Raw genomic sequence first — 24,314 nt, 5'->3', positions numbered from 1 at the left:
TGTGCATGGGGACCGGGACCGAGAGACACATTGTGGTGCTTGTGAAATGAGTTGAAGGATCGGAAACAATGGAGCCAAGGTCTTTTCTCCGAAGATGTATGAGGGGGCGTTGGTTGCCTGAAATCTCATTGTCATGGGGGGGGTTTGTTCTTCCTTCTTTTTCCTTTTTTCCTTGCATGCGAGTGAGAAAGGGGGCGGGAAGGGGAGGGAGATAGTCGCTCCGCTGCTGTGCTGGGTGCCAGGCTCGCTACTGCAGTATTGTACTCAATATTCTGATCACCTTGCAAGTCAAGGAGCCTTGTGGAGTCTGCAGTGGTGTCAGAGTGAAAAATGAGCAACGCCATCACGCTTGGCCAGGCGGTGGCTGCCTGCCCGCAGCGAGCACTGGTCTGCGGTGTCTTCCTTTGATAGAAACTCAATTCGAACAGGGTGGTGGGCTGGTAGCTTGCTTTTTGTTTTGATATGTGTATATGACACTATTTCCCTTTATGTTTAAATCAGACATTTCCCTGCAGGCTTGAACTCAGTGTCTTAGGGTCTTGGTTTCCTCCCACGATTTGTCAGTCATTTGTGAAGATGCAGGAAAGAGTAGGCTCCATTGAATATGGTTTTGGATGTGTTTTCTACACCCTCTCTTGCTCTTTTACATGGCGAGTGAGCTGGAGGAAGCAGTTTCCCGCAGTGAAAGGCAGAAGGAATGCACTGGCACTTGTGTGTGTGTGTGTACGTGTACGTGTCGAGGGAGGAGCAGGCTTTTCAGTAAGGAGGTATTGCAGTGGCAAGTGCAATACAGACCCCTGGATACTGCTAACTCAAATGCCTTGTCTTTTATTTTATTTATTGTTCATGGCAAAGGCATTGCCTAGGCAACCATGATGCTTCTCTGCTCTTGACTGGCGCATTCTGCGTCATCTGGGTGGGACACAGCAAAGCAGCAGAAGGAGCAAGACAAGCGCCGTTTGGCTCAAGGCGCTCAGAGACTGGCACTGTTAGTTAGAGGCAGGTAGACATCTGGGAAACACTGCACAGGGTTTTTTCTTCCCACACTACTCTGCCAAGTCACTGAGCAGCGGTCTGCAGCACCCCGCTGTTGTTGCAGGGCTGGTCCTTCCACCCAGGGCTGGGCTGAGGCACTTTGATTGCAGCCCGCTATTTCCCCTGGCATTTTGGTGGTGACATCTAATACCTGCAGTGTTAATACACATCGTTCTTCACTTGCAGCAGCCTCTACTCTGCCAAGATGACTTTGTGCCATCTCCAGGGACAGAAACAGAGGGAGCAACTGGTTGCCTGTTAGGTTCCATGTTCCATTGCCAATGCCTTTTCTCTTGGTGCAGATGCAGCCCAGATTTGTTTGAGTAAAAATCATTCCTTCCCTCCTGGATGGAGAACTGCCTGGTTATGAAGGCTTGTGATGGTAACTTCAGGGCTGACCCAAAAAAAAGAATCCAGTCACTCAGCCAAACCTGGAGAACAAGCAAGTAGTGCCCTCCTGGAGGGCATTGACACCAGTGTGACCACCCTGCATGGAGATTCTCCTTTATGTCTGTACACTGAGCTTAGGGTAAGGTTCCCAGTATGTGCACTGGGAGGGAAGAAGCCCTGAAAAAACCTGATTTCCATCATGACTAGATCAGTGCAAGAGTTTCTGTTGGCACAAGGCACGGAAGCAATTAGATCCCAAATACAGTAGCTGTTTACCAGCTTCTGATGAGACCTGCTTTGAACTGCCGTATTGCCAGAAAAAATAGGAAGGAATATCCCAGTCACCAGGGTGGATATAGGTTTGTCTGTCTATCCTTTACAGGAAAAAAAAAAAAAAAGATAAAAGATTTTCTCTTTAGCTGCAGGTGCCTGGAAATCATTCTCCAGATTAGTTTATTATAACTGACTCGGACTAATGGAACTGTGATGACGAATGGTCATGATGATGGGAATTATTTTATTAAAAGTGTTGGCAGATACAGCTAACAGTTTAAGCTTTCCTAGCCATTCCTCTCTTGGGATAAAACACACAATGAAAGGTGGTGTAAAAGTTTTACTGTGCAGGTCACACACAAATAAGCATTCTGGCAAAAGCATTAAAAAAAATGTTCCACAACATGGAATTGCTCTTATGGGGAAGTTCTGAACGTCCCATTCAGATGCATTTCTTCTTTGAAAATCCTCTTGGGTCCAAGCATGTAGCTGAAAAAAACGTTTTGAATTTTTAAAACATTTGCACACCTTTTTGACTTTGTTTTGTTTTTCATTGAATGTTCACTATTCTCCCACCAGCCTGTGGTGGTACAGGCTCAGAAAGTCTTCCTGCAAGCTTGTTTCCCCATCATTGTTTCGGAGCTTTTCTTGTTCTCCAGGCTGGTGTGCAACAAATTTGTCCCTCTTCCAAGTAATCATTGTGTTCTATGGAAGTGAGAAGAGAAATTATTAGGAAAATATTTAATGAGTTTAGGAAAATATTTAATGAGAAAATATTTAATGAGTTAATCTAACAGGTTGAAGGAGATTTTTTTGTTTTGAATGAGAAAAATAAAAATAATCTTATGCTGTTAACAGATTTTTTTTGGAGGTGATCATGAAACCCTTTCTTAAATACTCAGTTGGGTCTATCTGAAACACTTTATTTCACCCAAAAAGAAAAGCTACATTTTATTTTAGATTACTTAATCCAAATTTTATTTTTAATAACACTCCCATCTTCTGGTTCCAAAATAAAAACAAACATACATATGTTGTTGAATTGAAATGTACCACAAAATCGTAAATGGTATTTTTGAGGGGGTAAGGAGTGAAGTAAAATATTTCAACAGCAGAGAAATAAATAATCTTTTTTTCTACTCATTAAAAATCATTCCCTGAGTTTGCCAGGAAACATCAGAAATGAAATGATAACTTCCATCTTCAGAGGGGGGTTAGTTTCATGAGCAGGTTTTGTAGCTGTTGTCTTTGTTTTGGTTTGGTGTTTTGTTTTTGCTTGGGTTTTTTTTGTTTGTTTGTTTAGTTGGGGTTTTTTTACCCCATCTACTTTCAAGAAAGGAGAGTTTGTATCGTCATTTCCACGGTTAGATGAAATGTTAGATGAGGCAGGAGCAGGCGCCAGAATCAGTGACAGGTAAGCCCTGACCCAAAGCGTTGCCAGGCAGGCTGGCACTGGGCGCATGGAGCTCAACATTATCTTGTCACAACAGGCTGCTCAAAATTTATCGTGATGAGAATTTTATGGAGGAGACAGTAGGCCCTCAGGTGGGGAAAGGAGTATGACTGAAGAGACCCAGGTAGGTGCCTTCTTCTCAGGTGGATAGAAACTTGTCTTCCACAGAGGGCTACCAATGCTGGCCATTTTTCTGACCCTAACTATAGACCTGATGCTGGGCTTAAGGCCAAAGGAATGCTCTTAGCTATTAGAAAATGTGGTCCCCCTCTCCCCACCCATGTTTGTACATGGAAAGAGAACAGGTGATTCTTTATGTTCTAGAAAGATGTATGTTCAGAGGACGTCCCAGACCTGCTTAAGCTCTGTCTAGCACCAAGCAAAAAAAGTACTCCTTTCTAGGTTTGTTTTTCTTCCATTTTTTAATCTTTCCCCATGGCGAATGAGTGAACTGGAGAGACAAGTCCAAATTAGTAACGGGCTGCAAGCGTGCCCACGGGCAGCAAACACCCAAGGGGATGGGATAGGCAATGTCAGTCAGTGGACGCAAGAGCTCAGCCTCCAAGGTGAAGTTGTCCTCCTGAGCACAGGCAGTTTTGTGCGGGATCCCTCCTCCTCCCTCCTGGGAATCTTGTGCTTCAGTCCTGGTCTGGCCCCACTTTTCCCCCTTTTGCTTCACTTTGGCTGATGGGAGGGAAGTAAAGCTAATGAGGAATGTAACTGTCAGATAACTTGTGAAGAAGACTACTCCAACACCTCCAAATATATCCAGTTTCCTCTCCATCTGTAGTTCTCAGGGCACTTGCTCATTTAATTGCTCCTCTCTGGCAGGTACAGGGACCCCCTGTAGAGACAAATGGTTTACTGACTCTTGTGACTTGTACTTAATATGTAAGGTCAGACTGCAGCCTCAGCTCCATCCTCTTGGCACTGCTCCAGCGATGCAAGGAGGAAACACAGCTGATCTAAAGAGTTAAATAGATGTCTTCAAGCATAAATGAGCAGAAAGCTGGAAGGGAAAGTCCAGACCAGTCTGCAGTCCAATAAATCTGCATGCCAAAATCACAAAAACCTGTTTTTGAGCAACACAAATCACAACAGCCTGATGGCTGCTCTGTTCAGCATGACACTGGACAGAGGGATGAAAAGGGAGTAAAGGTGACCCAAGTATGACCGTATAACACTTTTCCCACTCAAGATGTCTTTAAAAAAAGTATTTTGTTCTCTTTGGAACTTCACCTCCAGTCACCTCCCTGCTTTGGCCCTAACTCTTCAGAAGTAGGGAGAATCGTAGCTCTGCTGAAATGGTACTTCTGGGGAAATCTTATAGACTTGCGAAGTGGAGGGTGTCCTGCTCACTTCCGAACTATCCTGTGACAGTCAGTAGATCATTATATTAGGAAGATGGCTCCAGAGGGCTTTTGCAAAGCTTATACATGTGCCATTCTGACAAAAACTATCAGTCACACACTCCAGAAATCAGACTAGATGGGAAAAACAGTACCAGCATTCGGTTGTGTTGCTTTTATGAGGTGGCAATGGGCTGCAAGCATCATTCGTGCTATTTTATTGTGAAATCTGCACCTGAGCAGTGGTATTGCTTTATTCTGCTTTTCTCTGAAAGACCAGGCAGACACCAGACTACTGTCAGACTGCCATGGTCTGGCATGATACATCTCCAGTATGTCCATGCGACCGACTGCAGGGAATCGTGCTTCCAAATCTACTTGTAAAGCTGTCGTGGCTTCTGCCATTGTGACCGACAGCAGCAGTGCACACTGGATCAGAGCTGAGGAGGCTTCTGGGACAGACACTGCCCTGATTCAAGCAATTCATGCCTGGATAATGTCCTTTCACTTCCAGAGAGAGCTCGTGTGACAGGCGCATTCTCTATCTGTTTAGACGGGAAACCTCTATGTCAGCTGTGCAAGGGAAACTGAGCAGAGTAGGGGCTCCAGTTTCATTCCAAATGTGACAGGGCTGTGTAAACAAATAATCCCAATCTAGATAATTGTATGTTTTGTTTGTTTGTTTTGTGTGGGGTTTTTTTATTTGTTTGTTTTTTGTTTTATTTTGTTTTGTTTTTCGGGAAGTCATCACATAAATCAGGATCATATCAAGGGATGCTGCATGTGGGTTCTTCCTGATCTCAGTGCCTGGGTGCTTCAAGAAGGGGTACAATTTTGTATGCTCTTGATCATCACAGATATTCTTACGAGGAAGATCAAATGCTTGTATCATTTTCACCAGAAAAATGCCATCAACGGCAGAATTCCAGTGGTGACTGAAGGTGTGAATTCTCATTGAAACTGATTCTTTTGCATACAGTCATCTGGGAGCCAAGCCTTTGATTTTTCATTTATTATTCTCCCTGGCAGCATGTTCAGTCAGTATGCAGATTTCCTTCTTCATTCAATTTTCAGTGGGCAGGAAGACTACAATTAGTTGTATTATCATCAGTGGGAACAAGAGGGAAACACTGAACTGGATCTCTATGAGCCTACAGTTGCAATGCGAAGATGCAGATTTATTACGCACTAGTGCGGTATGAAAAAAATCTTCAAGTCAACTGAATTCAACTCCTTGTCATCTTCCGCCTTTGTGGAACTTTTTGTCTTTTACTGTTATTTTACACCTTTTCCCCAAGTAAGCCTAGGCAGGGAAATCGTTGAATGGGACAGAGTTGCATCTTGAAGAACTGACAAGGAAAATAAGTTAACACAGAGGAAAGCTGATTCATAAAAAGAAAGGATTTGAGAGTTGACCCTAGCGTTGTGCCTTGCTTGTGTTTCTGTCTTGTTAATAAATCAGCGAGAAAAATAAATTAATGACAGACATTTTCTGTTGCCATTATGTTAGAACATTATTAATTCACCAGGAAAAATTCACTTGGGAGAACCTGGTAATTTCCTCAGTTTCATATGTTGACACTTCCATGGCTTTAGTAAGACCTCTGGCAGCAGCATGCTGTGACTCCTCATATTGTGGAGGATTCCCAAGGTGCAAATTAGCTAAATCTCTTATCTCCTGCGTGAGGCCACAGGGATGCAGCACAACTTCATAGAAATCGTAGTAAAGGAAAGCTATTGCTCCACAAGCAACCAAACACAAGAGTCCAACATCTTGTGTGGCTTGTCTGAAGACTAATAAGGAATATCTGAGGCTGCATGCTCGGTTGTCCCACTGCAATCCAGCTGCTCCCACAACATCCGTGTCTTCCTGTTTTGGAAAACATTTGGATGTCCACATTTTTGAGAATGTGTCACTGTGTGGAATTAGGTTGAAACAGGTAGGGTGGACAGACATACCCATGGAGCATGACCGCATAACTGTTGTTTCCTTAGGAAACCAGGCAAGATGAGAAAGCTTACTTCCAGTAGGAAAATGTTGTGGTGGGCCATGTGCGCTTTGACTTCTAGCTGTCCTTGTTGTATGGACTTCTTTCTTTTTCCTCATCAGGATGCTTTCCCAAGCTCCCTTTTTTCTTCTCCTCCTCCTCCATTTTGACATCTATTGCAAATTCCTGGTGTGATGCTTATTACACTAATGAATTCAGGGAGTCACATGGCAGGTGGCAAGTATTGACCCTCCTGTCATCATACTGCTGCTGTCCCTCAACCTGACACCCCGGCTGTTCTGGCTGACAGTCTGCATGCATGACACTGATGGCTCACCTCATTCTGGCTCCATAGTGTGTTTTTGTCACTCTAATTTGGGTCTTCTTCACCACCATCCGTAATGAATTCTGTAAAATTTGGGCTGCTATCTTATTAAAATATAGCTTTTAATCACTAACTTCTTCATACCTCCATTTTGCCTTAGTTGGTAATACTGTAAGCTATTCAAACAGTGCAACTGCAGAGCTATTTTTTGAAACTCTAGGTGTTCCAATTAATTAACGTGAATAGAAATTATACTAAGTAATCACACCTGGTCCAGTGCTAGGGTATTTGAATGTATCTGGAGAATTTTCATGGTATATTTTCTGGTTTGATTTCATGTTTGGCTATGTAACAGGCCCCAGATCAAGCCTCTGAAGATGAGTCCTAGAGAAGTCTGCATGTATGCATATGTGTTATGTTTAACCTGTTCTTCCAGCCCATGGAGAAACTGAATCTCTACTCCTCAGCTGGTGAAGGGGAACTTGATTTTATTCTTGATACTTACCCAGAGCTTCCCAAATCTGGTCACCTGTACTTTCTGTTGCTCTGACTCTGAGGTACCAAATAATTTCCTGAGACTAAGTTTATAAGTAAATAAATAAGATGGGGCATTTTTTCCATCAGATTCCTTTTACCAAGTGATGCTAAATCCCTTTATGAAGTGCAAGCAATCCCTTGCTTCGTTACTGAGTTTGCCCAAGATAAAGCATGTCATCAGCACTGACCCATGGCATCTGCACTCTCTCATCGAGACTTGTTGGTTTTGATTTCTCCTGAGCTAAGGTGCTCAGGAGGTTCTTGTGGGTGGGGGGGATATTTTGCTGGGAAAAGCTTTTCCTCTCACAGTGCTGTGTGAACACTGGCCAATGATCTGACCTCTCATGCAGATAAGCATTAATACCTTCTGTTTTCAGAGACACAAGAGGAATAGCAGGCAGCCTTTTACTAAGTCAGTGGCTGAAGGAAAGAACTTCAGGATCATCTGACATTGACCAGTTTAGACCCGTACTCATGCACATGTTCATTTCTTAATGCCGTGCTCTCATTCCTGGGTCTGCCTGCTCCTTCTTCCCTACCCCATCTTCCACACCTCCATCTTCAGTCTCCCTTCTGTCAATCAATTGTCTCTAAGATCATCAGAGCTGTTGCAGCAGCAGGGCGACACATGCCAGGAAAGATTAGTCTTGACTGGTTGCCAAGTCTCCTGCTCTTGCTCTGGCACGCAGATAAAATGTTAATAGGGCTGAATGCATTTGACACAAAGGGTGAAACTGCGTGTTCCAGGCACGGAGCCTCTTGCCATCCATTTAGCAGAGGCACAGGCTGGATCCTTCCTGTTCTTTTTCTTGCTAAAGAGGAGCTGACGAGGGACTTTCAGGTTTGACAGAACCCAAACAGTGATTACACCTGCCATGTGGCAAGCAACTTTAGCAGTGCCACTTTCTTGCTAATAGATACACAAAGAGGAAATTTTTTAAGGTTAAGTCTGTAATTCTTTTTACTGGAAGATTATGACATGAGAGTAGGAAGATCTCAGTGAGAACATCACAATAGGTTAAAATACAGTTTGCCTTCAGCTCTGATCGTTGCCACAAGTGATGAAGCTTCCCAGCAAGGATGAGTGTTGGCTGAGGTCAGCCCAAGCGCAGGAGAAGACGTCAGTATTTGCCATTGCTCGCAGCACAGTTTGGGGCAGGAAGAAGCTACTGCTCAGATTCAGCCAGTCAAGTCTCTCCAGGCCTTGCCAAAGAGGAAGGTCAGAACTTAATATATTTGATGTGACCAACAAGGCAGGAGGAGAATGCCCTTGTGAGACAATATGTCTGTGTGTCTCTACTGATAGGATTGCTTTGCTTCATTTTTTCTCTCTTAAAGGGAATCCCAGCCTGAAACTCTCCTGGGTGAAAATTTTCCTTTTAAAGTCCATAATGGAGAACTTCCTCTGTAAATTCCAGATTGTATCTTGCCTTTGGCTACTTCATTTGTTTAGTAAGGAATGGTCTCACTTAAACCACAGGAGCAGACACATATGGAGAAGGTGTAGAAACAAGATGCCACCATTTGAGCAAGAAAAGTCAGGGAGGGCTGAACTGACCTGATTACCTATCTCCACGGCTTCTAGTAGAACCTAGGTTATCTACCTTCACTGTGGTATCATAGCATCATCATCACCCAGGCAGAGTATTTGCTTCCACTGGTGTAAAGGAAGAAGGAATCAAACCTCCAAGATGTGGGGCTGATTGCAGCTGGACAGAGCAGCATCTTGTCTACCTGGAGCCCTGTCCTACAGGCATGGTGATGCCAAATGGCTAAAGGTGTGGTCAGGTGCAGAAATAAAAGCCAAATAGCAAGTTTCTTCTGCAGAGTAGCAAATAATTTTGCTCCACAGAAGCACACACTTAACCAGTTTTCAATGATAATTATTATGGTATTGAGGGAAGGTACTTTTAGTGGGGAAGAGAATTTTTTTTTCAGATAACATGTGGTTTTTCCTCTTCCTTCCCTCTCCCTCCAAAGTATGCAATAAACTCATAATAAGATTTATTAATAAACACTCATGGTGATTTCCCTGAGTACTTTATTTAGCTGGAAATTACTCTAGGGGCTGGGCCCTGTATACACTGAAATAGGTGGAAAATTCCCATCTATATCAAAAAGCTGTAGGTAAGACCAGTGCTTAACTAGGGAAAAACAGGAGCTCAGATCATGGCATGGGCTGGAAGTCGAGCGCTGTTCTATCATGGGGCAGGGAAAAGCTTGGAGGCTTAATTTATTATTTGCATCGTAGTCTCCCAGAGGATCCCCTGTCCTGGATCAGGCACAGTGCAGTCACAAAACAGAAACTCAGAAAAGCTGTGATCTCAGCTTAGAGCAGGCAGATACGTGATGATTGCAGACTGCCTTGTAATAACTGGAGTGGGTAGGGATCTTCCATGGGAATACAGTAATTGAAATATTTCTCATTTGGTTCAGGTAAAAAAGAGGCAATATTTAACATGTTAACCTATTAGCATCCGCTTAAGCATTGTTAAGGGACAGGGCCAGAACTCTGAGCTCTTAAAATGCTGCCGAGGTTGCTTCTGAGCTTTCAGGACTGATCTGAAAAGGTTGGCAGAAGTTAATCTCCAATGCTTGCCACAATTAAAATGGGTCATCTTTCTGGGATGCAGGGAGAATTAGAATGATGTATATGATCAGAAATGAGCTCCAGGAGGTGATGGGAAAGGCAAGAAAGAGCTGTAGGTGGCAGTAGTCTTTATTTTTAAAAAATCCTTTCATACCTTTTCCCTTTCAATTTGTTCGGTAGTGCAGCCAAATACCACATTTGAAAAAATTACTTGCTGAATGCTTACTAACAATATGATTTGGTTACTTGAATCCTGGGGCGAAAACAAGTAGAGCCTTTGCAAGTGTGAACATTTCGAGCCTTGGGTTCTTGTGTTAAGGGGTTCATCTGCACTGTGGTTATATGATGTCCAGGTACACACCAAATGAGTTGATGCCATCAGTCACCCTGAGGAGCATGTCGGGCTTAGCCACATGGTGCAAACTCTTCTGGTTTCGAAGCCATAAAGCTGCAGTGATGGGGCTTGACTGCTTCTGTAGTAGAGCTGCAACGTGCCTACAGGGCTGGACTTGCCCATGTGGGTCAGTGCTTGTTTGTCACTCCTAGTGCTTCTATACAGTGAACGCTTGTTAGCTGCCTTCCTCTGCTGCTGCCCTGGAAACACCATATTACCTCTTTTTAGCCTTCAAAAGCTCCTCACCATGCTTTTTGGCCTAGTGACTTTTGGCTCCCTTTAACAGCGAATGCGTGCCTTGCTTTCAGAGGTCTTCAAGTGCCGATCAATGGAGGAAGATCTGCAGTTCACCAACACGCTAGCAGGAAGGACATATTTCCTTTCTCACAAAACTATTCCTTGGGAGTTCTCCAGATCTGTTTTTGATATAAAGTGTGGGGGGAAGGTGTTTATAGGGAAGCCAGTTCGCTCTAGAACGGATACAGGATCATCGCTACTTTATCACTCAGAGTGCATAGATGTCCTGGTAATCACTTCAAAATGTAATCACTGAGTAATCAAGAGGCAATATAATTAGTACCTGGATGCAGAATACGTAATTACTGTGTTATGTAGTGATAGAGTATTTGCCAAGCATATCTTTCTCAGTTACTAAGTAATTTAAGAAAATTTACATGGTATTTGTTTCTGAGAGACAGGACAAAACCACCCAGCTGGGATCTCTGCAGAGGACTATAAGCTTCCTGCCAGCAGGATTTTAACGCTTTTCCAAGAAACATTGCAGGAATTTGCTCTCTGCTTTTCTTTTGCTTTACAACAGGAAAGTTCTCTGCCTGTGCAGCATTACCTGGGGAAGAGTAACCGTTACTGTTTAATTAACCACTTATTCAGGATCCTTGGGAGGTAAAAAGTTTTCCTTTATTTCCTGCCATGTGGAACATATATGGGAGCCATGAAAGTAACTAATGCAGAAAAGAGACTAATGAAGAGAGAACCACTCATTTAATGAGAGAAAGGGGAAAAAAACCACAAAAAACCAAAACAACAAAAACAAGACAAAATAGAGTTTCTAAGCTATGAAATGTCAGAGCAAACTGCCTCATCTCCATCAGAGCTTGGGCACTGAATGCATGTGGGACCTTAGGCAGGAGAAGTTGGAGGATGCAGCTCCAGTCCATGGGTCACCAAGTGCAAAGGTGGAAAATGAGGCTTCAAAGGGTCTTCACTGCATTGCGTGGGTGCCTTTTGTCCAAAATACCATGAGCTCAAAAGATGGTTTCAGCAGGATTTCTGCTCTACGAGTGAGACCTGTACCGCAGCAGCAGCAGTAGGGAACAACAGAATTTATGGTTGTACCTATGCTAATGACCTGCAGTAGCAAAGCAGCCTTTTGTTTCACATACCCTCTGTTAAAGCTCAGCAGCATCTTTCCCCTTTCTCTCAGCAGGAAACCGAATGGTGTTTACTAACTGTCCTTCTTTCTGCTTTTGGAAATACTCTGCTATGGTAAATCATAGAAGGCAGCTTGTTAGAGCTCTGTCCTCATTTACAGAGACCAGCGGGGGGATGTGGGGTGGGGGGGCAGAATCAGGCAACATACATCATTGAGGTAGCTCTGTTCATCACTGCATTTGACCTTAATTACATTATATCGCCCTCTCAAGAGAAATCCCCAACACTTTGAGCTTTCATAAAGTAATACTTTATCTTCTCTTTCATTAAATAGTAACTACTCATTAGGGCAATTCACATTCTGCTTTTCCTTCACCTTGTAATGAAGTCATGCTCCTGCGCATCCTCAGTATGAATAGACTAAGGTTTTGGTATTTTAGCTATTGAAAATTTGGGGGCTTCACCTAACAAAAAAAATAATCCTCCCCAAAAAGTAGCAGTTATACTCTCTTCTGATACCTTTTGTTTGGCAGTGTTGACTTCTGAGCAAGTTGCTCTTTGTTACCTTGCACTACTGCAAAAAGGTAAACCACAGCCACCACATTTTCTGCAAAATGAACTTGGTTAATCCTTTGCATTCAAACCAGCCCTCATCTCTCTATTGATAAATACAGCTTATGCTCTAGTCCCAGTGAATGCAAATACTGTTTGCAGAAATAGTGCTACCCTGGCTACCTCTCATTATCATGCTTTTATTGCCAGGGATCCTGCTTTTTAGTAGCTACCAAATCAATAATGCTGTGACATTCATATATTTCTCAATGCCACTGTGCATGGTACAGCATGAAAGTGTGTGCTTCTCAGGGGCTATACCAGATACTGATACTTGTGTACTCAAATAATCCTTTTTATCTACAGTTTACAGATCTTAATTAAGATTTACAATGCTACTGTGAAGTGGATCTTTATGTGTGGGCAAACCGAGATGGTCAGATGTTGGAGGGGAAGATTTCAGAAAAGCTCAGGCTTTTTGTCAAAAGCATTCAGTTCCCAGAGCAAGGAACTCCTTGGCAGCCAGGAAAAACTGCCTTTCTCTGAACTCAGTGCTGGAGCCAGGGCCTGAGACCCAGTAGCCCTGACATCCACCTTTGGTGACATTCCCTCCTCCTCTTGTTCCTTTTCGGGAACATTTCCTACAAGTATTTTATTTTAGAGAATCTGTTGCACACCCAAGCCTGTAGCTCTGTTCCCCTCATAAATCTGGGGAGGTTTCTCTTGCAGGCTTTAAAAATAATGAAATGAATAGTTATTTACTAAACAGCAAAAATAACTAAATAAATACAATCAATTTTATTCACTCTAGCTTCCAGAAACACTACACTGGAGACAAGGAGGCTTCCAATTTCCTACATGACTCACCATGTTCTTGGATCCAACCTATCTAACTATATCAGCAAATCATATTATATAATGTAATATAACAAGACACAACTGCCTGTGTTTAACCTAGAAAAGATTAAAAAACATGACCCACCATCGTCATTGGGCTGTCCTGGCAAAACTGCCATTCTCTTTTCCATCCAGCTGCCCACCCTGCTGTCCTCCCCAAGCTGGTATGCTGGAAGAAAATGTGTCATTTTTAGGAATGAAGATCTGAGCAGGTCTGGTAACAAGGAAGCAAATCCTGCTTGTGCCACTTCTCTATTTTGGAGTCTGACTGTTCTAAGGTCAAGTCTAGGGTAGAAATAGAGCAGGAGGAAGAGGAGAGGAGCAACGCTTCAGTTTTAAGGGTGACTGGGAAAATTGTGCCTTAGGAATCACAGACCAAGGGACAAACGTTCCTGAGCAGCAGGGCAGGAGTGAAATGCATGATCTGGCAGTGCTAGAAGGGAATCAGTGGAAGGAGCCTGTCCAGGCTTCTCTTAAGCAAGCATTACAATGATGCTCCTCTCTGCAAAGCCATTATGAGTAACTGTCTCGGGGAGGGGAGATTTTAATGTCTTTCAGCATGAGGTAAATGATCCCCTGCTGAGAGAGGCTGGCACCCTCTCTGTGCCAGCATCTATGAGCAGCCAGTCCCTGAGCAAAGCCACATCTGATCCTTTATGAGATGCAGCAAAGAAGCTGGTACTAATACTGCTTTGCTACCAGTTACAAGCTTAAAAATTAACCCCCCAAACTACCAAACAAACCCCAAGAACAACAACAGCAACAAAATCCTCAAGCTGTGCTAGCACAGAAAGTAATTAAGAAATATTTCATATCTCCAAGCAGCCCTGAAATTTTTTATTCCTGTGCATGAAGCTCCATAGGCTCCTCAAGGGCAGCTGCTGCTGCTGCTGTGTTTTAGTGCAATAAATCCCGTTGCCTTTGGAGCCTGACAGCCAGTCTGGGATGTGATCAGAAAACCAACGGGAGCTCTCTGTAAGGTTTAGTACTTGCCTGCACCAAACCTGCTTATACCATCTAAGATAAGGTGCGCTCCAGGAGCAAAACAGCAGGGTGAAACTCTGACCTTTCTTGGGAGGATAAAGATCAGAAAAGGTGGGGAGTGGGGTGAAGAGGAAGGATGGAGAGAGTGGGAATTTAGACAGATCAGTTCCCATCCCAAACCGAGCGAGTCCAGTCCTGAATGTATTTATGGTCCTGTCAAGGTTGACAGGTCCAGAATTGAACTTATCTGGACATAAATAATGGTGTGCTTCAATCTCACTGCCAGCAAGCTGTCTTGGAGCCTCCCCCAGCACAGTGCAGCCTGGCAGGGGGTGGCTCGGGCTGTGCCCAGCACAGGGCTGTGGGAGCTGGGGCTCGGGGATGGGGTCCCTGGGGGTACCCGCAGGGCAGCGGTGAGTGGCTGTCACCTCCCCATGAAAGCTTAGCTGAGACCAGTGTCCTGCGCTGTTGGCAGCTGCTCTTGGAGGGACACAGAGATACTGTTAATCATAAAAGAAAGCATTTATAAAATGGTGACCCAAACTGTTTCTAAGGCCATTTGTGCTAACTGCAAGAAAGCCTCTAGTTACACCTTTGAATTTAGTTTGTTGCCTACAAGCTTAATTCTTCCAGGTCTCAGTTCTCAGCAATCCTATTCCTCACCCTGCCATCAATCTTATTCTCCATGAAATGCAGAGAATCATTTGGCTTGTGCTACACCATCTTAGAGAAGGCCAACAGAGAAGTCTATCCATCTAACAGGTAGAACAGTAACTGTTAGTAGCAGCTAAACCCTTTGGTATCCCACACAGGGCAGGGACAAGACTTCTCTGGTTTCCCACCCTGCAGGTGATGGGGACGTGATTTTTTTCTGAGCCAGGCAGACTTCACCGAGCTCTCAGTCATGAGGCAGCTTGCAGGTTACGAGTTCAATTTTCTTGTTTTTCCTCGCATTTGCCATTGGGTAAAGCAGGATGGATAGGATGTTTCAGTGGGGGGATGACTCTATCCACATTTTGTGCTTCAGAATAAAAGTTATGATTCCACATTGCTTTTGGATAAGAGCAAACAAAAACATTTTTAAACAAAGGCTTCATTTTGACTGCAGTGTCATGTTCTGTCTTTTTTTCAGCTTTCACTTTTGTAGCGTAGTATAACTACAGTTTTCAAAAGGCAAGTCATTTTAAGGTGAGAAACCCATCTCTTTTTTTGTTTTGAGTGAATTAAATAGGGTGTTTAACATCACTAATTTTTTTACTGCAGAAATTTTGTCAAAACTGAAAATTTTTCTTTAAGCATTTTCCTGAGTCTCAAAGACACTGTTTTTGTTTTGTTTTTCTAAAAAACCTTGAATTGGAGGGTGCCTAGGTACATTCACTCAGTAGATGATTTTGTTCCTATTCACGTGTCCATAACGTAAATGAAGTTGAACCTTGAAAATTTTCTCATGAGGTTGACACTTGAGGAACACAGAGGAAATCAAAAGCTCCCAAAACCTTGTGGGAGGCACAGTCTGAAGGGTGCTTCTCCTGCATTTGCTGAAACCTCAGCTTGTTCCTGCTGTCCCAGCTGCATTGCCTAAACTGCAGCGGCTGCCAACCATCCTGGCATGGTCAGAGCTCCCTGGTGAATGCAGGCAGTTGCCATGCTTGAAGTCTTCCCCCTTCTTTCACTGAGAACACTGATTAAGGCAAACCAATTAAGTCCATCTCTTTGCTGCTATTTCTTTCCCCCTCTTCTGTTTTCTTCCTTTCTCCTTCTTCTCTTTGTCTTCTTTCCCCTCCTCATTCCATGCATGAACTAATTGACGTCTGATCTATTCAGAGGTTTGGCCTTAAAAAGTAACCTTCAGTTAACTGCTCACATAACTTGCCTGTCACTTTTGATAACATTCAGGGCATCATTTTTGCAAGTGTTCAACAGTAAAATTACTGCTTTGCTCTTGTCAAGCAAATGAGCCCTGAGGCTTGTGTGAGAACCGTTAATGATGATGCCACGGTGGGATTGGTGCACTGGGCAGCCTGCAGAGGCACCGCTTCTCAATTCACTGTGCCCCTGCCAAGCAGTTTAGGTTTAATTAACCTGCATTAATGCCTGCTGGGATAGCATTTTCAGTGCCTCCTTTATCAGGGGGTCAAGTGGAGCTGGAGACAGCTGCTGGTGTCTCAGGTGCCCTGTGTACGTGGCTAGGATCCTGGAAATGTTTATGTGTGTGGTGTGGAAATAAACTCTGCTTTATTATGCTCATAAAAACCAGTGGCTATAGCCTTGGGCTTTGCCAGACTTGCTGAGCTTCTGGGGAGAATTATTGACAGAACATAAAAATGCTACAGCACATGGTGCTGGGGTGTACGACTGTGGTTTGTGCTGTGTGTTTGTAGGGATGGCGGGCTGCGGCACTTCTGGAGGGTTCTGCAAAGAGTGTGTGGGTGTTTCAGTTCTCCAGATGTCGTATTTTTCATGTGTATCTATGCAGTAAACTAATTAAGTTTGCTTTCTAATGACAAAGAACTCTGAGAATGGCATTTGTCTTTCTGAGTCTGTACCCAGCCATTGTCAATAAGTGTGAGCTTCTATCACAAGAATAGTAGGACCTATAGTTGGGTTGCATTGCCTAAACTGCAGCGGCTGCCAACCATCCTGGCATGGTCAGAGCTCCCTGGTGAATGCAGGCAGTTGCCATGCTATAAGTCTTCTTTCACTGAGAACACTGATTAAGGCAAACCAATTAAGTCCATCTCTTTACTGCTATTTCTTTCCCAATGCAACCCAAGAGGTTGCTACTATTGATATTTTATTGATGAATAACAGAGACGGGTGACAACTCCACATCTGGCACTGAAGGTCAAGATGGTTCTGAGCTCTTCAAGGCAAGAGCATGCTTGCATTGTGTGCTTGATCAGGACCTTGGCGATGGAAACAGTTCTACCCTAAACAACATATTAGGGGCCTGAGACTCTTTGGACAGGAGCTATGATACCAGATGTACCTTTATAGAAGAGTCAGAGCAGGTCAGTTTGTATCCTGGGATGTCTGGACCTTGAGATACACACTCCCTGTCCTCTGTGGGAGCAGGAAGGCATCAACAATGTGGCAGGAGTGAAGCTGTGGCAAACCTCTATGGTTTCCTAGTTCTGGGAACCCTCTGGCTGCCTCATATAGCCACCATTCTGAGTCCTTGGTGAATCGCTGTTGCAAATTTTCATCAACAAAGATGAAGAATAGATAGGTTTAGGACAACTGAATACTTAGAGCCTATTTGTAATAGCTATTAATTTCATTACTGCTAGCAAAAGTCTATGGTCATCCTACTGCCTGAGCTAAGTATGAATGGTTGTAATTTATCCTGCTTTTCCTGGGCTAAGCAGCACGCTACTCTTGGTAAACCACTACTGCTACCCGAGCCAACTAGCATAGAGCTGGTTCTGTCATATCTACATTAGTCTGCCATCTGCCACCTACACCAAACCTCCCCTTGGCTGCAGTCCAGGGCTCTTGCAGGCTTTGCAGATGCTCAAGCACCCCAGTGGCTGCAGGATGGGATTTTAAATAAAACAGAGCATTGATGTGGACACGAAATTAATTAATGTCCCTGCTATTAAATTACTGTCTCTAAGGGAAGACTTTTATTTTGCCTCTAAGATGACAATGTTTCATTAGAAAAAAAAAAATTAAAAAAATTTGAGAGCTCAAGCTTTGAAGTATTTTATCAGGTTTATTTATAGTTTTTTGGTTTTTTTTTTTTGTTTGTTTGTTTGGGGTATTTTGGTGATTTTAGTAGAATATAGAGTTTTAGCCCTTTAGTTTTTGTTAAGAGAATTGCTATGAAAAACCTGCTGATATGAACTCATAAGTTGCAACAGAGTCCTGTTCATTTTTTAGGGATCATGCTTCCACAAATGAGCAGCTGAACACCTCAGTGGGGGAGACACTCTTTTACCTTTTCATTTATTTCCAAAATTGTATGGGCAAAGCTACACACCCATTTTGGAGCATGTATGAGCTGTGGGCTGGTGATGAGTGTCTCTAGTGGCAGATGAACTGCTGTCTGGGGGAGGAAAGGACCCTTTCCTTTGTTCTAGCCTTGTCCTGCTTCAGACGAGAAGCAAATTTGCTTTGATTTTGTGTTGGTGGAGGTTTGCATATTCCTTAGTTATGGATATTCTGAGAAGTGGAGCAAATAAATGAGAAGTAAGGCAATATTCAGAAAAAACAAAACAAAACAACACCGGAATATGACTTGGAAGCCTGACGGAGAGCTGCAGACATTTGCATGCAGAGAGAAATGGGTCCACAATTTTGGCTGTGTGCCTGCTGCCCAATGACCATCCTGCTGACATTTGCAAACATATTTAGCTGGGCATTACTGAACCCAATGGAACAACAGCCTTTTGAAGGAGTGGAAAGGTCAGGGCAGAGGTGCTATGGTCAGGAAGTTTGTACAGCAACTGCTTGTATGGCTTCTAACTGCAGCCAGAGCTGTCATTTTCTCACTGTCAGAAGCATTAAATTAAATTAAAATAATTAAATAACCTCCCCTACCCCCACAGTAGACACCTCTATTTTTATTACATGAACTAGGAGAAAAAATGTACCTGGAGGGTACACATAATTTATTTAGAGAAATAGGAATTTTGAATATCTGCAGATGATGAAAAAATTCCCCAGTCCTTGGGGTTATTTGATCTGCTAATTATCCATATTTCAGAACCCATTATTCACACTTTTCTGCTTTCCTCCAACAAATCTATTTGGCAGACATCTATATATATTTTTATAGTTTTCTGTGAGATCAGCAGGAACAAAAGAGAAGACAAATTCAAGTTGTAAACTCTTAATAAAATGCAAGCACACAACAGTCGTCTTTGTTTGATGTTTGCTAGTAAGCAGATCGAGACAGAGATTTCTGCTATGTCGATATCTTGAATCACTGAAAAAAAAGAAGTTTTGCAAACTTGCCTTTGCCCAGCTAAATAACCAAGGGCAAACTGCAGCTTCGTTTGGAAGCATGTTTGGCACACATAGCAGTGGTGACTCATGTATATTAACAGCAGCAGGGTTTTTGACCTCCTGCACCTTGTTACTATAATGCCAAGATATTAATCACCACAAACACTGTCCTGCACACCCTCTTCTAGACAAAAAGCCAAACTAAGGAGGTCTTGGGAGCTCAAATCTACACTAGGTTTGATCTGAAGATTGCTGGAAAGATCAATTTTGACTGAAATGGGCTGAGGAACCACCTAAAATGGCCCAGTGCAGGTAGGAATCAGACCTCAAAGTACGTATCACATTTTACACCCTGAACATTTTGCAGCATCATGGAGGTCACCTTGATGATGCAAAACTGCTGGCGAAACAAGACAGTTCTACTTTCTGAGAAAGAACTCTTAGCCATGGAAAGGCTTTACAAGGATGGAGGTTTACTGGCTGACAAAGAGGGGTTTTATATATGCCTCAGTTTCTTTCTTTTTTTTCCACATTGTTGGGCAGATTTGTTTTGTCACTGATTAATTCATGCAGAGATGGCCTCTTTCACATTATAATATGCCCACCCTAGCTGTGCCCTGGCTCACTCTTATGGACATGGCTGCTCTCAGTTTTCTGCTGCATACCTCCAGCCACACCATGGTTGGAGCTATATTAGTGTAATCAAAATGAAGTAAAAGCCCTTGATGTTTTCCAGAAAGGAGCACAAATCTGGCTCTGGTGTCACCAGCTCATGCTGGCAATGGTAACTGAAGTAAATGGTCAGATACGCAGGAGAAGGCTGAGTGAGTTTGATGTTTGAGGCACTGTCTCATCTCCTGTGGGTTTGTCCCTCCACTTGCACATCTCTGCTGCTCCTCCTTCAGTGCTTTGGATCTGCAGGCATCCTGTTCTCCAAGAAATTGAGAGATTTTCCTTATTCGGCACCCACTCATTGAGTGCCTAGAGCAAGGTGTCATTCATCTCGCCCTGATTATGGTTGTGTTGTAGGGAATGTGTTAAAAATGCACCAGCTACTATTTATTATTGAAAAACAGAGCGATCTTTTATCAGGATAAACAGTTCCAAAAGTGTGTGGCTTCTGTGACAGCTACAGGCCTAAAAGAGACTTAAGTGACATACAGAACGCTAGAATTGACCTTCGCCAGACTGGATTTCACTCTCTGAGCTAGAGAAGGGTTGTTAAAATGGGATTTCTATTGCTTCTGTCTATGTGCTAGCAAATATATCTTGCTTGCTCGGGTCTGTATTTTCTGACTGCTTCATTTAAACTCTGAACTCTGGAGGTAGATGAGCACAGGAGTCTGGTGATATTTGCAAAAAGTACTTCACATCCCATAGGTGGCAAGGAGAGTCTAGTTGAACTTTAGTCAGCTCTGGGTAAAAAGTTGAGCGAAATTGTCAGTCCATCTCTGCAAATACTGTTGTATTTTATGTCATGTCTTCTGCAGGACAGAAGACCAGTTAGGCATGATTTTCTAAGGTACTAAATGAGAAATCTTTTGAGGGACACAGACCTCTATAAAGGATCATGCTGAAAGATGGTGTACCCCAGCTTACAGAATTTTATTCTTTTTTCTTTTTAATACACTTTACCTGGATGTTAGTGTTCTTTCAGGAACAGGTCTATATGATGGGGATATATGCACTTTTCGATGGAATGTGTTTGCTACCCCCCAAGGCAGCAAATCTGTTGAGGCTCCAATGGGAGGCTGTCAGACCACTGAGCAGTTGTCCTTGTCAACCACATTTGAGATGAATTGAATCTGGTGAGTTGAGTTGTGTACCTCAGATGCACATTGCATCCAAGAAGTGGGAATCTAGCCCGGGGAGAGTGATGTCTTTGGCCACCAAATGAAGGGAAATGCACAACTGAGTTGTCTTATGTTGTAAATGTGACTTTCCATATGTCAGTGATCTGAGTGTGAGTCCACTGAGGTCTGGTTATTTCAAGAACAGGATAGACAGCTAAAAGCTGTCAGACTCTCCTTGGGTTTCCTGAGTGTACCTGCAGCTCATGCAGGATGGAACAGGAGACAAAAGAAATGTTCTCACTCTGGATGATGATATTATGTTGTTCATTTTAATGTAGGTCAGAAAGTCACTTAAGAATTGCGGTAGGGAATAGCACTTTGCACAGGGTCACGATCTAGATCAGCGAACAACTGACCTCAAACTGCTTGTTTTCATGCCACCTGGCCAGGGCACGTTAGCCTAGCTGCAACTCATCTCACACCCTCATAAAACAGTGGGTAAACTCCACCACTAGCATAAACTGACCTTTCTATAAACCTGCTGAGCTGTTTTATATCAGTTGAGCCTCTGGCCCGATCATTTTTAAATGCCAACGTTTGCCAACCTTGCATTGTTCCTGTAAACCGAGTGTGTTGAGAGGATAATTAGGGAGAACACAGTAATTAATACTGCTGATAATAACCCAGAGGTGTAATTTAGCTGCCTGACTTACACTGAATTTCCCGTGCTGGAGCAGGAGAGGAGGAGGAGCAGGCACCTGCCGAAGTCTTTCATAGCAGCTTAGGTCTCTGCGGGAGGCAATCACACACCGAGCAAACAGAAGCCCCTGAGGTCTCTCCTGAGCCGCTAATGATTGCCTTGCAGGCAGTGATGGTATGTCAGTATTGATTATTTTCCCATTATAAACTCCTTCCTCTTGTCCCTTTTTTGCCATGATCTGTTGGGTAAACACAGGAAACAAGTAAGCGCAGCTGAGGTTTGTGGTTATGAAGTGTTTGGAGGAGGAGGGGAAGCACTGATTCAGAAAGTGGCTTCAGCTAAAAGAAAGTCCAAAAGAAAGTGGTGAGATACAGATAAAAAGCATCCTTCAGATATATGCAGGCTTTTCTACATTCATGTTATAAGAGGAATTTTTCAACACTGACTGCTGCCTTGAGCACAGCTGCAGCTGGCAATTTATGTGCGAGTCTATGGTCAGGGTTATTTGTTTTTCATAACATAGTCACTCCTAATGTTTCCTGACCTTTCTTTCCCAGAGGTCGTTGGAATGTGCCTCAGGTTCCTTATGTCTCCTATGGTGTCCTATTGGCTGTGGAAGACATTAAGCTGCTTTTTTTCCCACCTTTTGGTCACTACTGGCTTCACATATGGAAGTCCCACATCACTGGACACCCCCAGAATGGTGTTCAGCTGCTGTCTGCTGTATTTTTTCGAAGTATTTCCCATCACTTAGTCCAGAGCCAGCTTTAATTTCGTGCAGTGCAAAGTCCTTCTGTTCCTTACAGCTTTTGCTCCAGTTCTAGTTAGACTGCAGTGTATTTACTTTAGGTTTCATGAGGTAATGCCATCATTGATATCATCCTGTGCCTTGGGTTTTTGTTAACACAGGCAGCTACTGAAAATCCACAGGATTGTGTTTTCTTACTCTTAAAACTCTCAGAAGCTTGGGGTAACCAGTATGCTTTTGCTCACATAAATGAAACTGTAGTTAAACACATGCCAATGTAAGGCATGTCCTCTTCTTTTTTTGTGTGTGTGGCATTTGGACTGTCATTTTCTAAAGCTTATTCCTTGCGTGATAAATGAATATGTTTTATTCAGAACATTGGAGCGCACTTGGGAGACACAAACAGTTCTAGTGACCTTCTATGTGACCTTGAACAAGAGTTTTCTCTACCCAGGTCTGCTCCTTGCCAGAGCTTTTAAAACCAAATAATTGTCACTGATGTCTATTAGTCATTGGACCTATCCTTCCTTTTGACATGACAGTAGTACATCTTACCCTGCAGCTGTGCAGAAGTTGGACATCTAGTCTATATTAATTGTCTAATCTCCAAAGAACGATTTAGTCCATCTCAAAATAGCTTTCTAAAGAACATATGGTGAATCACTCTCCTGAGTTGCCCTTTCTCTGTTCACTGAGTATAGAAGCGTGGATGGCTAATGAGATTAGATATCTAATTTTTAAGAGATATAAGGTTACATAAGAGGGAGTCCACCCATAAACTCACAAAATGGAGATGTGAGAGTTTTGTCAGTAAAACATCTTCCTTTTCTCTTCATTGTGAATTGTGGTCGGGGTCTTTTTGTTTAGTTTGGGGATGGTGGTGTTTTGTTTGGTTGGTTTTTTTTGTTTTGTTTTGTTTTGGGGTTGTTTATTTGGGGTTTTTTGGTCTTTGTGTGATATGCATCTTAATTCAGCAGCAATTAATAGAGCTTCACAGCTTTACTGATGCAAAGACATCGGGTTCTGTAGGTCAACATGATGGAGAAAAGGAATGGAGGAAGATTGTGAGAGGAGAAAGATAATTAAAAAATAAGAAAATAAACCTGATATAGTTATGTTACAAAGCACTATCAGTGTTTAGCAGGGAAATAAGATGATAATCATTGGGTCCTGCTAGGATAAGTAACCTTGTTCCTGCCTGATTAGTGCTGTTCCTTGTGGAGAGAAGGTGGTTCATGCTTCATTTGTCAGTAAGTGTATTATACTAACTCTTGTTGTCCTCGATGATGGTTAGAAAGGGTTTAGAGATTTGTTTTTATTTTCTTTCTTGTTTTGCCTTCCTCTTCTGGCTGTCAGGGTGAATTTGTATCTTCTGGCAATGTTGGGGAGGTGGAAAGGATGTCAAAAAAGACGATGTAGAATGCATTTTAAAGTGAGCTGTTAGGAATTGGTTTGACATCTCTGACAAAGGGAAAGGTTACTGCACACAGCTTTTCAGCTCCTATCATCTTACTCCTTTTCTTGTCAATCACAGCTGGAACCAGAGGAATTCCTCATCATGACTGGCTTGTCCCATGCACACAGTTAATCTGGCAGGTGGGCTTGACTCTGCATACGGGCACCGACCACACTCTGCAGGATGTGTCCAGCACTTGGATACATCTGTCCTTACCAGTGCTCCTGGTAAGCAGGCTGGCCAGTTCAGAGGTAGCCCTAGTCTCTCTCCCCATGATCTCTTTCCTTCTTTTTTTCAAAAGTAAGAAATGCCTACTCATTCACACTTGTGTCTTGCAAGGAGACCTTGATCCTCAAGTGAACTTTATTGGCTGACTTGCTCCAGAAATTTAAGATTACAGATTTGGAGCCATCTGCATAATCTAGCGAACCCTTGCTGTTGATAATATAGAGCAATAACACTGATGCCAAGTTTGGCACCCAGGGACATTTGGCCCGGCTCACTCACT

The sequence above is a fragment of the Streptopelia decaocto genome (genome assembly GCF_964273445.1).
Source record: "Streptopelia decaocto genome assembly, chromosome: 12".
In the NCBI taxonomy this organism is placed as follows: Eukaryota; Metazoa; Chordata; class Aves; order Columbiformes; family Columbidae; genus Streptopelia; species Streptopelia decaocto.
The sequence above is the reverse complement of the archived record's forward strand: the minus strand, read 5'-3'. Positions refer to the sequence as shown.